Genomic DNA, 14,171 nt, shown 5'->3' on the forward strand with positions numbered 1-14,171 from the left:
ACAATACAGTGACTGGAACAATACACGAATAACTCCTTTGTGTGGGTTATTTGTGCAGTGTGGCTACTTTATTTCAATCTTGATAGGAGCAAAGTAAAGAAAATAGGATAACTAGCAAGAACTGACAATAAACATTTCCCCGTGCATATCACGTACAGCACATTTAAAAAAAATAGTTTTAATGACATTCGCAAGACTACCTAATCTAAAAACTGCTTTAAGGAACCAGAAATAATTAATTTTGGGACACGATGTACAAAACAGGATGACAGCCACCAAATAGAACGAAAGTAACACCTGAAGCATCTGAGTGTAATAATGTCAGCTGATATATCGTTTAGAGAACACAAATGTAGATAATGACAATCTTCTAAACAATAGAAATATTGCCAATAATGACTCAGTTCAAATTGCTTGGTATATCACAGATATAAGAACATAAGAAAGGAGGAACACTGCAGCAGGCCTTTTGGCCCATACTAGGCAGGTCCTTTACAATTCATCCCACTAACAAACATTTGACCAACCCAATTTTCAATGCTACCCAAGAGATAAGCTCTGATGTGCAAGTCCCACTCAAATCCAACCCCTCCCACTCATGTACTTATCCAACCTAAATTTGAAACTACCCAAAGTCCTAGCCTCAATAACCTAACTAGGAAGACTGTTCCACTCATCAACTACCCTATTTCCAAACCAATACTTTCCTATGTCCTTTCTAAATCTTATATACATCGTAGGTTAGGCTTATCTTTAATTATGCGGCGCCAGCATGGAACCAGCAAATAATCAAGCATGTTGAAAACAAGAGAAGATCTAAAGGTTTGCAACGAGATTCGTGCCGGAACTAAGGTGAATAGAGTAGAAGAGAGACTTGAGGAACTCTACTTGAAGAGAGGGGGGGAGGGGGCAAGGAAGACATCATCACGACATACATATTATTCAGCGCATAAGGAGAGCTGTTTAAGATGCGATGAGAGGGAGCCAAGAAACGTAGCAGCTAAAACCGAAGATAAGCCATTGGGACATTGGATAGTACTTTTTCAGTCTTAGGGGTGTAAGTTCAATACACTAGACGAAGAATTAATAAAGTTAAACACTATATCCGGCCCTACCTATCTGGAGTCTACCTAGAGAGTATTCAGAGGGTCAGCGCCCCCTCGGCCTGGTCCCGACCCAGGCCTCAGGGGATGGCTTGATCAAGTAGGCAATTGGTGCTAACCCCACGAAGAGTAAGTAAACGCCACAGCCCGGCTGATCAGGAACTGACGAAATTTTTTTCCAGTTATCTCTAATTAAGACAGCCAGGGGTCTATTGGTAATCCCCCTTATAAAAACGTGTGAAGGGAAGTTATTGAAAAGTCATGGTTCCTTCACACTTATTGAGTTTCCCCTTAGTGTACTCATTGCACCCTTGCTTTTCTTTGGGAGGTATTTTTTGCACCGTCTGCCAAGCCTCTTTCTTTCCTGAGGAATGATTCGTGTGCAGATTTGGGACCACTCCTGGAATTTTTCATGTGTAGATTATGATGCATCTTTTACGTCTACATTCCAAAGAGTACAGATTTAGTCTATGTGGGCAGGAAAGTTTTCTGCATATTATCAAAGTCTGCAATTTCGCCTGCCTTGAAAGGAGCTGTTAGAGTACATTACTCCAACCTAGAGAAAACAAGGTAGTGACACTGTTGTGATCTCCCAGTGATATCTGACAAAATCACTCCCAGGTCTCTCACATTAGTCTTATGCTCTGTTGAGTGATTCAAGTTTGTTTTATACTCCGTTCCAGTCTTTGTTTCTTAAGTCTTTCCATAACGAAGTAACTGAAACTTATCCTCATTGAGTATCATGTTGTCAGTGACCTATTGGAAGACTGTTTATATCAACTTGGAGGTTTACTGTGTCCTCAGTGGATATCACTCAAATACAGATTAAAGTATCTCTGCTTTATTATTATAATTAGAGAAAGCGCTAAACCGACAAAGGTCATACAGCAGTATCTCTGCAAAGGATGATACGATGCTATGATTAATGTCTGTTTATGTCGGATATGAGAAAGGACAGGTGCTAATACTGTCTGTATCTTGGGGAACACAGCTGTTCACTATGGCAGCCTCTGATTTCACTCTGCTTATTTTGGGTTCTATTCGTTCAAAAAGTAAATATCCATCTGTCCAGTTTTCCAGTTATTCCTATGGCACTAATTGTGTAGGCCCTTGTGACCGCCCTTGCTAAAGGCTTTCGCATGGTTTGTGTATACTACCTCTGCATTTTGCTTTGCCCTGGAGACCATAAATCAGCCAAACCGGCAGGTTAGAGACAGGACCTAGAGCTATGACTCGATCCCTGCAAACACAACTAGGTGAATAAATGTATGCTTGAAAGATTAAATTAAAGATAAATTTATAGGTCAAATATCTGGCAAGCTTTAGAACACTAGTGTGCCTTAAAAAACGGCAAAATATAAATAAATGACTTTAGAGAATAGATCACTCTTGCCAACACATTGATGTGTGCGCGGTGTTCACTAGCAACGTTTATTTAATACCCATGTAAAGTATACTTAAGCTCTATTTTCTGAGTAGTGTGACGTGCATTTAATAATTTTTTTTTTTTATTTTATCTATTTTAAAATATTTTAAAAAATTTCATTGGCAACCACTAGTGAGAGAGAGGCAATGAGATATTCCCAGCACCAGTGTCAACGTGAGTGTCGACCGAGTAAGACGTGTGTTGCGGACTTCTCTCGTGGACGATGGTGTGTTGTTGAGTATTTAATATTATAAGGCTCACTTGTTTTACAATTTAATATTCTTGTCTTCTCCAAGAATAATTACAAGCAGTAATAAAAGCTTACCTGCTTGTGGTATCCAGGAATTATTCTTTACACAACTGACGCAAGTGTTTACTTTGAGTGAGCATTAATGTTTCAGATAAGTTATAATAACAAAGAGGATATATTGTAAGTGTATCACAAGAAAGCAACGGGAAGAAGTCTGGTGAAGCATCAGCTTAGTGAGGACGTCGGCTTAATCTACAGTGAATGAGAAATTTCTACATATGTAAGGTTTATTTGAAGATTAATTATACCATCAATTATTATATTATTAATTATCATGTTAAGTACACGAGTATAACATTTTTAGTTTATGTTGAAAGGCTCATTGTGGTTTCTCGATTTGATGTGAATATAATAATAAAAATATGCTTTAAATGCTTCCTGTGCTAAAACAATTAGGTTTAACAAATGATCTCTTATAGAGATGCTTTATCTGTTAATGATGAAAAAGTTATAGGATTTACTTTCCAGGAATTATTTTAAAATTATTCGTTTGAATAGACTTGGATGAATGTTTAGTAACCTTACGTAGGTCATATGATGCTTCATAACACAAGGATTATTGACGTGTTTTGGGGTATTATTTCTTTTTACATTATTTTAAATGACATCTTAACGATATATATTATTTACTTAAAGCTTGTTAATTTTATTATAAAGTTTATTTTTTTCCTTGGTGTGATTATTATAATCATGGGGAAACGATAAACCCATAGGGGTAATTCAGCTCCTGGGGATTAGGAGGCAATTAAGTTTGATCAGGAGAAGGGAAGCTCCAGTTCCTAGGATCAAGCGTCCCTCAGCATTAAGAGACACCTGGAAAGATGATAGTGTAAGCTATATGAATAAAGTCTTGCCATGCTTGTCTCTCGCTGGTCAGGAATTCGTCTTGTAGTTAATAACTTCAAATGTTATTACCAAGTTATTCATTTATATATAGAAGGAAATTAAATGATTGAAAGACAGTTTTTAAGTATACATACAAGTCATATATATACATGTGACAAATTAAGGAATATTTGTATGAAAAAATGGTGAACTTTTAGAAGAAAAGAAGCTTAAACTAAAAACTCTCTTGATAACGCGTTGATGTTTTGTACCATTAATATACGTATCACCATTTTGTGTCTTTATTTAATGTTTATGTAAAATGTACACGTTAGTCATTTTCTGCTGTTCGTTTTTATAAAGAATATAAATTTATCATTATTCGGCAACCACTAGTGAGGGAGAGGCAATAAGAACTATTATAATTCAACGCCAGTGTCAACCCGCTGGTCAGCAGAGTGAGATGTGTGTTGTCGACTTCTCTCGAAACGACGTAAATTTTTGGTGTATTTAGTAACTCGCATATGGAACTAGTATTATATTTGACTCATTATACAAAATAATTAAAAAAAAAAGTAACTACTTATAGTTTCCAGTTCGCTTTTACACAGCGCACCGTGATACATGTGTAAGGCAGAGTGGCAACTCCTTTAGTCATTATACAGGGTAATATTGACATGAACATTCTTAGGTGTGATATTTCAATAATTGCGAGAAGCTGTAATGGAACCTAGAAAGGATTCTAACAAGAAACATCTGGGAACACATCTGGATCATTAGCCTAGAGAAGCAGCACCGATTTCATTACAATTTTTCGGTACGTAACCATGATGCTAATGAAGGGCTCTTCATCCAAGAAATTGGAGCTACATTCCTCATTCTGAGATCACCTAATAATCCCCATCCCTTCCTAACCGGTCTTGTTTCTTCTTGATTATAATAATAATTTCTTATGTAAGACTTGCTTTAAAAATAAATGTATAATACCACGCTATGTATTTTTTTTTTATTAACACAGCCGTCTCCCACCAAGGTAGGGTGGCTCGAAAAAAAAAACTTTCATCATTCACTCCATCACTGTCTTGTCAGAGGCATGCGTACACTACAGTTATAATGCTGCAATAGTTTTATAGCTGCACAGTACTCCAATCTCCAGGAATCAAGTCTAGCCTGACGATTTCTCTGAATCGCTTCATAAATGTTACCTTGCTCATACTCCAACAGCACGTTAAGTCCTAAAAACCATTTGCTCCTAACACGCTCGTGCACGCTTGCTGGAAGTCCAAGCCCCTCGCGCACAAAACCTCCTTTACCCTCTCCCTTCAGCCTTGCTCTCCGTCTTACTGTAAGTACATGCGATTAAATAAACTTTTATGTTGAATAATCCATTGAATTGAGCAATATATATATATATATATATATATATATATATATATATATATATATATATATATATATATATTATTGTGACCACGAACGAGTGGTATTGATCAATAACAACACTGCACTACCCAAGGACTCGAACCCATGCTACTTTGGCCTACCTACCGCCTACCTCATGGCTAGTGCAGTATTGTTATTGATATATATATATATATATATATATACATATATATATATATATATATATATATATATATATATATATATATATATATATATATATGAGAGAGATAATCTTTGATAAATACATTTCCTTAATAAACAAGGAGGTTTCCAGTAAACAAAATGCTTTTGATTATAAAGGTTTTGTTTTATCAAATTATTCAACAAAAACGGACTTATAATATAAAAAATAATTTCCAGCATAATATTAACAGAATTGATGACTCTTGAATATAGAGTGAAATATTTTTTACGAATTTAAATGCATTATGACTTAGGCATTATTGCAGTAGTTGATTTTTCTTTTATTGAAGAATTTGTGAAAATTATTTTATTTTTCGATCGACGTATTTTGCCAGGCTGTCCAGTGACTTCAACGTGATTCCTGTTGTTGTATCATAAATATTCATAATATACAGGGAACAAATGATTTAAAGATTCTTTTATTAGTAAAATTTGCATCATATATCTGTCAAATGCATAAACACTCGCAGTCAGTTAATGAGGTAATAAAACATATATTTACCCCACCAGTTTAATAAAAATAATTTGACCTGTCAGTCTTGGCAGGTTAAAGACCAAATAAACTCGCAGGAAAGGCTTTCAGTTTTTTTCAGTACATTTATATTTCAACAAATCTTGCAGGATAAATTTTGATAGGCAAATTTGTTTGCGATGTATCCCTCCAGATGCGATATTTTAATTACAATTACTTCGGACCTTTAACTGGATAATGTAATTTTAACTAAAATGGAAGTGACGTGACCAAAGTTTTTAATGGTAATAAATATAACACTTGCAAAATTAATAATAGGCATTTATTATTGTGACAATAATGTGACTCATTGTTGCTAGGCTGTTCGCACCCCTCAGTGTTGCTAGGCTCAATCCATTCCTCTTATAGTGTTGCTAGCTCAGCACACACTCATTGTTGCTAGGCTCAACACACTTCTCTCATATTGTTCTTAGGTTCGCCACATTCCTCTCATAGTGTTACTAGGCTCGACACATTCCTCTCTGTTGCTAGGTCAACACACTCGCTCTCATTGTTGCTAGGCTCGACACACTTTCATAGTGTTGCTAGGCTCGACACATTCCTCTCAGTATTGGTAGCTCAACACACTCCTCTCATTGTTGCTATGCTCGACACACTCCTCTTATAGTGTTGCTAGGCTCGACACATTCCTCTCAGTGCTGCTAGCTTAACACACTCCTCTCATTGTTGCTAAGCTCGACACACTCCCCTCATAGTGTTGCTAGCTCAACACACTCCTCTCACAGTGTTTCCGTGCTCGATACATTTCTGTCATAGTATTGCTATATTAGACACTACTGTCACTCTTGCCATGCTCGACACACTCCTGTCCTAGTATTGCCATGCTCCTCTCCTAGTGTTGCCATGCTCGACACACTCCTGTCCTAGTGTTGCCATGCTCGACACTTGTCATAGTAATGCCATGCTCGACACACCCCTGTCCTATTGTTGCCATGCTCGACACACCTGTCCTAGTGTTGCCATGCTCGACACACGCACGTGATGTAGTGCATCTAGATTCGACATACCTGTGCCCCAATGTAGCCAGACGTCTGTCCTGGTGTTGCCATGCTCGACACGCACGTGATGCAGTGCATCTAGATTAGACATACCTGTGCCTCACTGTAGCCAGACTACATATCTGTGCCCCAATGTAGCCAGACTACATATCTGTGCCCCAATGTAGCCAGACTACATATCTGTGCCCCAATGTAGCCAGACTACATATCTGTGCCCCAATGTAGCCAGACTACATATCTGTGCCCCAATGTAGCCAGACTACATATCTGTGCACCAGTATAGCCACGCTCGACACACCTGTGCCCCCAGTATAGTCAGACTCGATACACCTGTGCCCCAGTATTGCCAGACTCGACACCCGCTTGCTCTGGCAACACGGGAAATTGCAATTTGTACCTTTTATTTGTTTTTACAGGGGACAAAGATAAAAAATAGTGAAGCGTATTGCATTCACTGGCGTCATGTCTGCCTTCAGTGTTTACCATGTCTTCTTTATTGTCCCCCTCCCTCTCCGTCCCCTCCTCTCTCTTCCTCTCTGCCTCCCTCCCTCCCTCCCTCCCTTCCCTCCACACCAGCTCCCCCTCCTTGTACGTCCATCCCATCTCTCTACGTCCCATCTCCCTATTCCACTTCCCTCTTGGTTGATGGCTTATTCAGAAAGCTGTTGGTGCTGGCCACAGTCCTCTTAAGACAGCCAGGGAAGATGTTGAGGAGCCTTGGTCCCTTTACACTTACTGAGTATCTCATACTGTACTCATTGCATCCTATTTTTATTGGGGTATTTTCCATTGTCTGTCAAGCCTCTTGTTTTCGTATTGAGTGATTTTGATGTGTATGTTTGGGATCTATCAATCCAGAATTTTGCAGGTGTGAATTACAATGTGGCTTTCTCGCTTATATCGAGAGAAATAAGCGTTCCAAAATTTAAGTACCGGACTGAATTTATCTGAAGATTCTCCTTAATTCCTGCTTTATTCTTTTTTGAAGGTTCTAGTTATCTAACCCATCATTTTCTTGGCGGTTGTGATAACATAGTTGTGATCCTTGAATGATAGATACTCTGCATGATACTCTGACATTATCGCTTCTAAGTCCCTCACAGTAATCTTACGCTCAAGTGACCTGAGGTAGTTTTAACTGTTGCTGCTTATTTTAACCTGGTAGGATTCATGTCAGTAGTTTTTTATTAATTTCAGCTATTTTCCCTGTGTGTTGTAATTTTTTTTTATCTCCAAGATCGTTGAAAGAAAAACAGTCAAAGTGCTGTGTATATTTTCAGAATTCACTACCTAACTTAACCTCGCCTCCCCTACCTTACCATACTTTACCTTACCTACCCCACAACTCGTCTGGCAACGCAGGTGCTGAGTAGCACAAGTTAGTCTCAAATCTCCATATGCGAGGCTGTGACGTAGCTGTCACCAGATTTGAAAACTCGAATCTTGAAGCAGGACCTGAGGGGAGACTTCATTTTGTGTTGAAGAGGACACTTGTGTACAGTTCAATACAGTAAAGGAAACGTTTCGCCATTCGTGGCGAAACGTTTCGTTTAATAAATGTTTTGAACTGTATATAAGTGTCCATCTCCACAGTTTGTCGGTATCACCAGACTGTTTACAACCCGACTTCACATTGAACTGCCTTGTTAACTGGGCTTTTGCAGTCGGTAGTCAGCAGACCTGTATAGCCCTCACATTCTGGTTGACGGCCACTTTCAAGACAGGAGATATCAGAGCTGGAACAGATACAGAGATCATTTACAGCTCAAATAGAGTCAATAAAGCGTGCAAATTACTTGGAACGTCTCAGTCCTAAATATGTACTTGTACATGATGAAGTGGAAAGAAATATACATGAGAGTATTTACGCGTGAAAAGTACTTGAGGGCCTTGTCCGAAATCTGCACACTGTCAACATACTGGAGTTCGGGATATGGGAGGAAGTGTATAATGAACCCAGTGAAACGAAGAGCACCGTAAGAAAACATTGTATCAACATCCGTGTTCCCTGACTATTCAACATCTTACTAGAAGATATCAGAAACACTGCTGGGATAAGTATCTTCAGCAGGTCCCAGATAAACCAGGCTGAGATGGATATGTGGGTCATCGGGCAGCCAGTAGCAGCAGCCTGATTAACCAGGTAAGCACCTGAGAAGCCTGACCCAAGACCGGGCTCCAGGAGTAGAAAAGCTCTCGAAACTCGCCAAAGGTATATCAGATGTATAGGTAGAAGTCAAATTTCGCCTTAAAACTTGTACTTTTTTCCGATTATTTTCTCTGATATCTGCTGGTAGCAGGTTAAAAATGTCTTGGACATGAAAATTGACACGATGTTCTCTTAATTGTGCGTATGACACTCAATACAGCTTTGATCTTCTTTACTGATTTATTCAAGCTTGAGCGTCTGTGCTTCACAATAACTTCTATACATGTCTCGCGCTTTGGCAGTATTCCTGGTAATTTTTGTCTCGTAAACACATAGGATGGTAGGGAAATTTAATTAAAAAACGATTTACTATCCAGTTTTTGTTAATAGTTCTTATTCCTATAATGTTTCCTTTCTGATATTTATTGTGACTGATCTGAGACTGGGCCTCGGGGCGATGATCCCTGAAATCATTACTATTTATATCTTGTTTTCGGTTTATGAAACATTAAATTTGTGGGTTATTTACCACAAGGAGTTGCGGAGCCTCTATCTCAGTCCGCAGATGGCGAGACAAACACGCTTCTTGTCTGTCCAACGACCTCCAGCATTGTCCGGGTAAATTCGGAAACCACAGGAGATCCAAGCTGTGATTGGTTAAGTCGCTCATTCTTTATTGTCACCACTGACCCGGTGCACGGCATCCCATTCCATCACCATCAGCACGAAGCAGTTTTCAGGCTCCCACAGCCAGGTTTTGTTTGTTGATTCTTGAATTGTTGGAATGTTCAGTGGGTGAAAACAGGTTTGGGGTCAGATGAGCCCATATTTTCTGATGGGAAAGAGCAGGCTGTTGAAGTGGCTTTGTATTGGGTACTGATTGACATCACCCACATTTATTTGGACGTAACTCTTAGGTTGCCGTAAAACAGTGTCTATGTCTGTTGACAGTCTGGAAGTTGATTGTCTTCTCCCTGACACGAAAGTATGTGGTGAAAATGGTATAAAATACCAACAGGTTAATGAGTAAGATACATGTGCAGCAGCTGAGTATCATTATTGTTGAAACGTTTCGCCTACGCTGTAGGCTTCTTCAGTCAAATCGAGAGAGTGGATTATAGGCAGCAGAAGTGACGAAGGGAAGATAATGTAATCAGTCCATCATGAAAGTCTGTACATGGAAGGTACTAATGTTCGGGTCTGTTTCTTCATAGTCTGGAGAGCATTTACAAGAGATCAGCAAGAACATTATTAGTGGGCTAAGAACGAATGGACCTACTCAGGTATTCATTATAGTCATCATCTTTTGGGGAAAGTTTTCCGAACACACCAGAAACTAATATAGTTTCTCTCCAGTATGAAGTTGTGTGTCGTAGTAGATCTGATTTATTATTTATTTTGACACTGAGCACTGGTATGGTTTCCTTTCAGTTTTCTACCTCTTCTTGTATCCTTGCCTTTTTCTTTTTAATTAATTCTTTCCTACATTTGTATCATCATTTATTCTCGTTTCTTCGATTTTTCTCTTTTTGTATTTCCCCCCCCCCCCTTTCCGCCTGTCTCTCCCAGATTCCTGGAAATATTATTCGTTTACGCGAGTTGTCATGATTGATCACCGCTTCGACGTGCATAAATTTATCCTTTTAAGACACCCCCTCCTTCCCTCCCTCCCTCAATTCCGTGTCGCATTTGTTCCTGTAATTGTTTACGCATCTGCAGTAAAGGGCCCAATTTCGCACCCCCTTCTCTCTCTCTCTCTCTCTCTCTCTCTCTCTCTCTCTCTCTCTCCTTGAACTTCGCTATTGAGTGTTTCCCCTTCTCCGCTTCAATCATGTCTCTTCATATATTCCACCACATTCGCAGCCACTCTGCCTTCCAAAATTATTCTGTCTTCTTAATTTCCTATCCTCCGTCTCTACTTTTTCTTCCTCATTCTCCTATTCCCGTCTCCTCCTTGACCCTCTTTTCCTTTGTCTCCCCTCCTCGCTCCTCCTCTTCTTTGTCTTCGTCACAATAATCCCACTGTCCTCCTCGCCCCTTCTCCTTGGTCCTCCTCTTTGTCCTTATAATAGTTTCTCTGGCCTCCCCTGCTTGCCCCTCCTTCTCTTCTTTGCCCTTCTTCCTTGTCTTGCTCTCCTCGGCACTAGCACTAACGCAGATGGCATCTCCTTGCGGCGTTGGTGATCACCAGAATGGAACATGGGGAAAACATTATCAGGGAGGCAATGGTGGGGCGGCTCACACTGACTCATAACACAAACGACACGGAAACAACATGGCCATTATCATATATAATGTGTGAATATCTGCCACTGTGTTTGTTTACACTCTCTCTCCATTCCCACTCCTGTTGACAGCCAGGCTGCTGACACTTTCCCAGTGCCTCCTTGGTGGCACTGTCTCGTTGGTAGCGCTCACTGTGCCGGCGCAAGTGGTACTGATTCGGTGCTTCTGTGGGTGGTACTCTTACTGGTAAGTGGTACTGTCCAGCTTCTCCGGTGTGCATGGCAGTGGCACTAGCTCAGTATCTTGTAGTGGCACTAGCTCAGTATCTTGTAGTGGCACTAGCTCAGTATATCGTAGTGGAGCTAGCCCAGTATCCCGTAGTGGCACTAGGTCAGTACGTCGTAGTAGCACTAGCCCAGTATCTTGTAGTGGCACTTGCCCAGTATCTCGTAGTGGCACTAGCCCAGTATCTAGTAGTGTCACTAGCCCAGTATCTCGTAGTGTCACTAGCCCAGTATCTCGTAGTGGCACTAGCTCAGTATCCCGTAGTGGCACTAGCCCAGTATTTCGTAGTGGCACTTTCCCAGTATCTTGTAGTGGCACTTGCCCAGTATTTCGTAGTGGCACTAGCCCAGTATCTCGTAGTGGCACTAGCCCAGTATCTCGTAGTGGCATTAGCCCAGTATCTCGTAGTGGCACTAGCCCAGTATCTTGTAGTGGCACTAGCTCAGTATCTCGCAGTGGTAGCACTAGCCCAATATCTGGTAGTGGTGACACTAGCCCAATATCTCGTGTCTTACTCGCGTTGTCGTTGTCACTGGCCCAGTGTCGCGGTTTGGGTGGCATTGTTAATGTTGTGTGAGGGCACACATATTGTGGATGGCACTATTACTGGTATTGTAATATAGTTGACACTGTTACCAGCCGTGTGGTGTACGTGGCACTCTTACTGGTAATATGGTTGACAGTGATCGTGGTGTGTGCGTGGCACTCTTACTGGTGTCGTGGAGTAGGCGTCCACGTGTTTGGTTACAAGGGCACAGCTCTAGCTCCAGGTCCATGCTTTTGACACTGGATCCCCTTACGTCTTCCAGTGGGCCACAGAAAACTAATCATTCAAGACAAATTTCAGGTACTCTGCTGCAGGAAAATAGAGGAAGAAAGAAACTGGGAGTACAATGTACAAGATGATTGTAATGCATTATGTAATATTTGTGTCGGGTGAGCTTATGCTGATGGTTCACAACAAAGGCACAGTACTGTGACTCGAGCAATACACCTCTGCCTCTAATTTACTGCTACTACTACTGATACTACTGCTACCACCACCTCTTCCATTATCACTACTACTACTACCTTTACTTCTTCCATTACCACTAATATTACTACTACCTCCTCTCGTTCACTCTGTCACGCCCCTTCTCGTATATATACTGCCTCCCTTCCCTTCGCACTTCTGTGTGACTAATTAATGGTCCAAGTCAGACCAAAACGTCGCCTATGTGCGGGTTATTTGTGTGTAATTATAAGGTGCTCTTATTATGTACAAGACAGTATTATGGCTGCACACTTACAGGTATATTAAAGACATCGAATATGCGTATTTGGAAAATGTTAAAGAACTTTCACTGTCATTGTAAGTTCAAACACCTGAATTGTTGAGAAAGAATGAAATCCTTAAACTGGAAAGCAGGCAAAAAAAAAAAAAAAAAAAAAAAAAAAAAAAAGATCATGATTTCTTCCTGGTAAACACGGAAGGAATTTGTTTCAAATCTTTACACTGAATTTACTCTACGAGTGTGATTTTTCAGCAGACTGTGCGACTGTGCAACATTCCCACAACAATAAACGGGTGCAATAAGTACACTAAGGGATAACTTAATGATTTTAAAGGGTGCAAGAATATTCAACACTCTCGTTAAGATAGACAGTTACCAACAGACCTCCATTACTGTCTTAGTTAAAGAGGGAGCTTGACGAGTTTCTCCATGTCGTTCCTGATCATCCGGGCTGATTACCTGTAGATATTTCCGGGAGTCATTGCCTCCGACGCCTAGTTGCAGGTCAGGCCTCCTGGTTGACGACCTGTTCAGTCAGGCTGTTGATGCTGGCCACACGCTTAAGCACCATCACCACTACCCTGCTGACCAGGAAGTTAACTTGAGGAAATATCAAGCTCCTTGTAGACAGCTAGAGGTTTGTTGATAATTCCCGTCTCATATGAAGGGGAGATACTGTGGTTGCCTACTGCTGTCACCAACAGCCTGATGAGACGAACTAGTGTGCCTGGTCTGGTACAGCCGCAGGGCCACATCTGGAACCCTCACCATGTAAACGTGAGCTGACTCCATGTTATTTGCCTTTGAATTCTTTCATGGAGCTTTTTTATGTCACTCCCTAGTTCAGTCTACATTTTTTCTTTTATTATATTTTCTCTATAAAACTGCATCCTGACGTCATTATGACTCAAAGGTACAGTGTCCATTTCCCTTCCTTCTGCACCCACATGGTTACCTGTCGTTGTCTCCTTTTTATTTCTCAGTGTTGTTTGTCACGAATATGTCTCCTCTTGGTATTTGTTCCTCCAAAGATGAGAGGGTGAATTGGTTAGTATTTCCTCAGCTTTGGCCTCGGCTCCGGCACCAGTCTGTGGTGAATCTCTGCACTTTTTCTAACTTATCCGCTCGGCTTTGTGTGAGTTCACGCTGGTGCTGTATTCCTGAAGGTTACCGAAAGATGATTTTAGGAATCATCGTCCCCGAGTTCCGGTCCCAGACTAGGCCTTTCTTTGGACAAAGTGGTCAGTGAAGTTGTTGGTGCTCGCTCGCTGCACGCAGCCCAATATAAGCACCACAGTTCGGCTGATGAGCAAATTGTAAAGTTCCCTCTTAAAATAAGTAGAATCTGTTATTAATTCCATTGTTTGATGGGAGGACATTGAAAGTCTTGTACCTTTTTATGCTTATGTGCAAA

General features: G+C 40.5%; 1 protein-coding gene across 4 annotated transcripts in view; it reads left to right on the top strand.

Annotated features, from left to right (window-relative positions):
- The window catches only part of LOC128702342 (alpha-mannosidase 2), a 996,737-nt gene that overhangs the window by 49,282 nt on the left and 933,284 nt on the right, over positions 1 to 14,171 (top strand). Inside the window, exon 1 of one of the 4 annotated variants that reach the window (XM_070102235.1) lies at positions 2,730 to 2,755. The exons of 1 other annotated variant lie outside the window; for it this stretch is intronic. The gene's annotated coding sequence lies outside the window, so the exon portion shown is untranslated. Of the gene's footprint in view, positions 1 to 2,729; positions 2,756 to 2,780; positions 3,060 to 4,124; positions 4,482 to 14,171 lie in introns of those variants that run through there. 2 more of the 4 variants (XM_070102232.1, XM_070102233.1) reach the window with 2 other exon arrangements.

Source organism: Cherax quadricarinatus, chromosome 80 (assembly GCF_038502225.1).
Source record: "Cherax quadricarinatus isolate ZL_2023a chromosome 80, ASM3850222v1, whole genome shotgun sequence".
NCBI lineage: Eukaryota > Metazoa > Arthropoda > Malacostraca > Decapoda > Parastacidae > Cherax > Cherax quadricarinatus.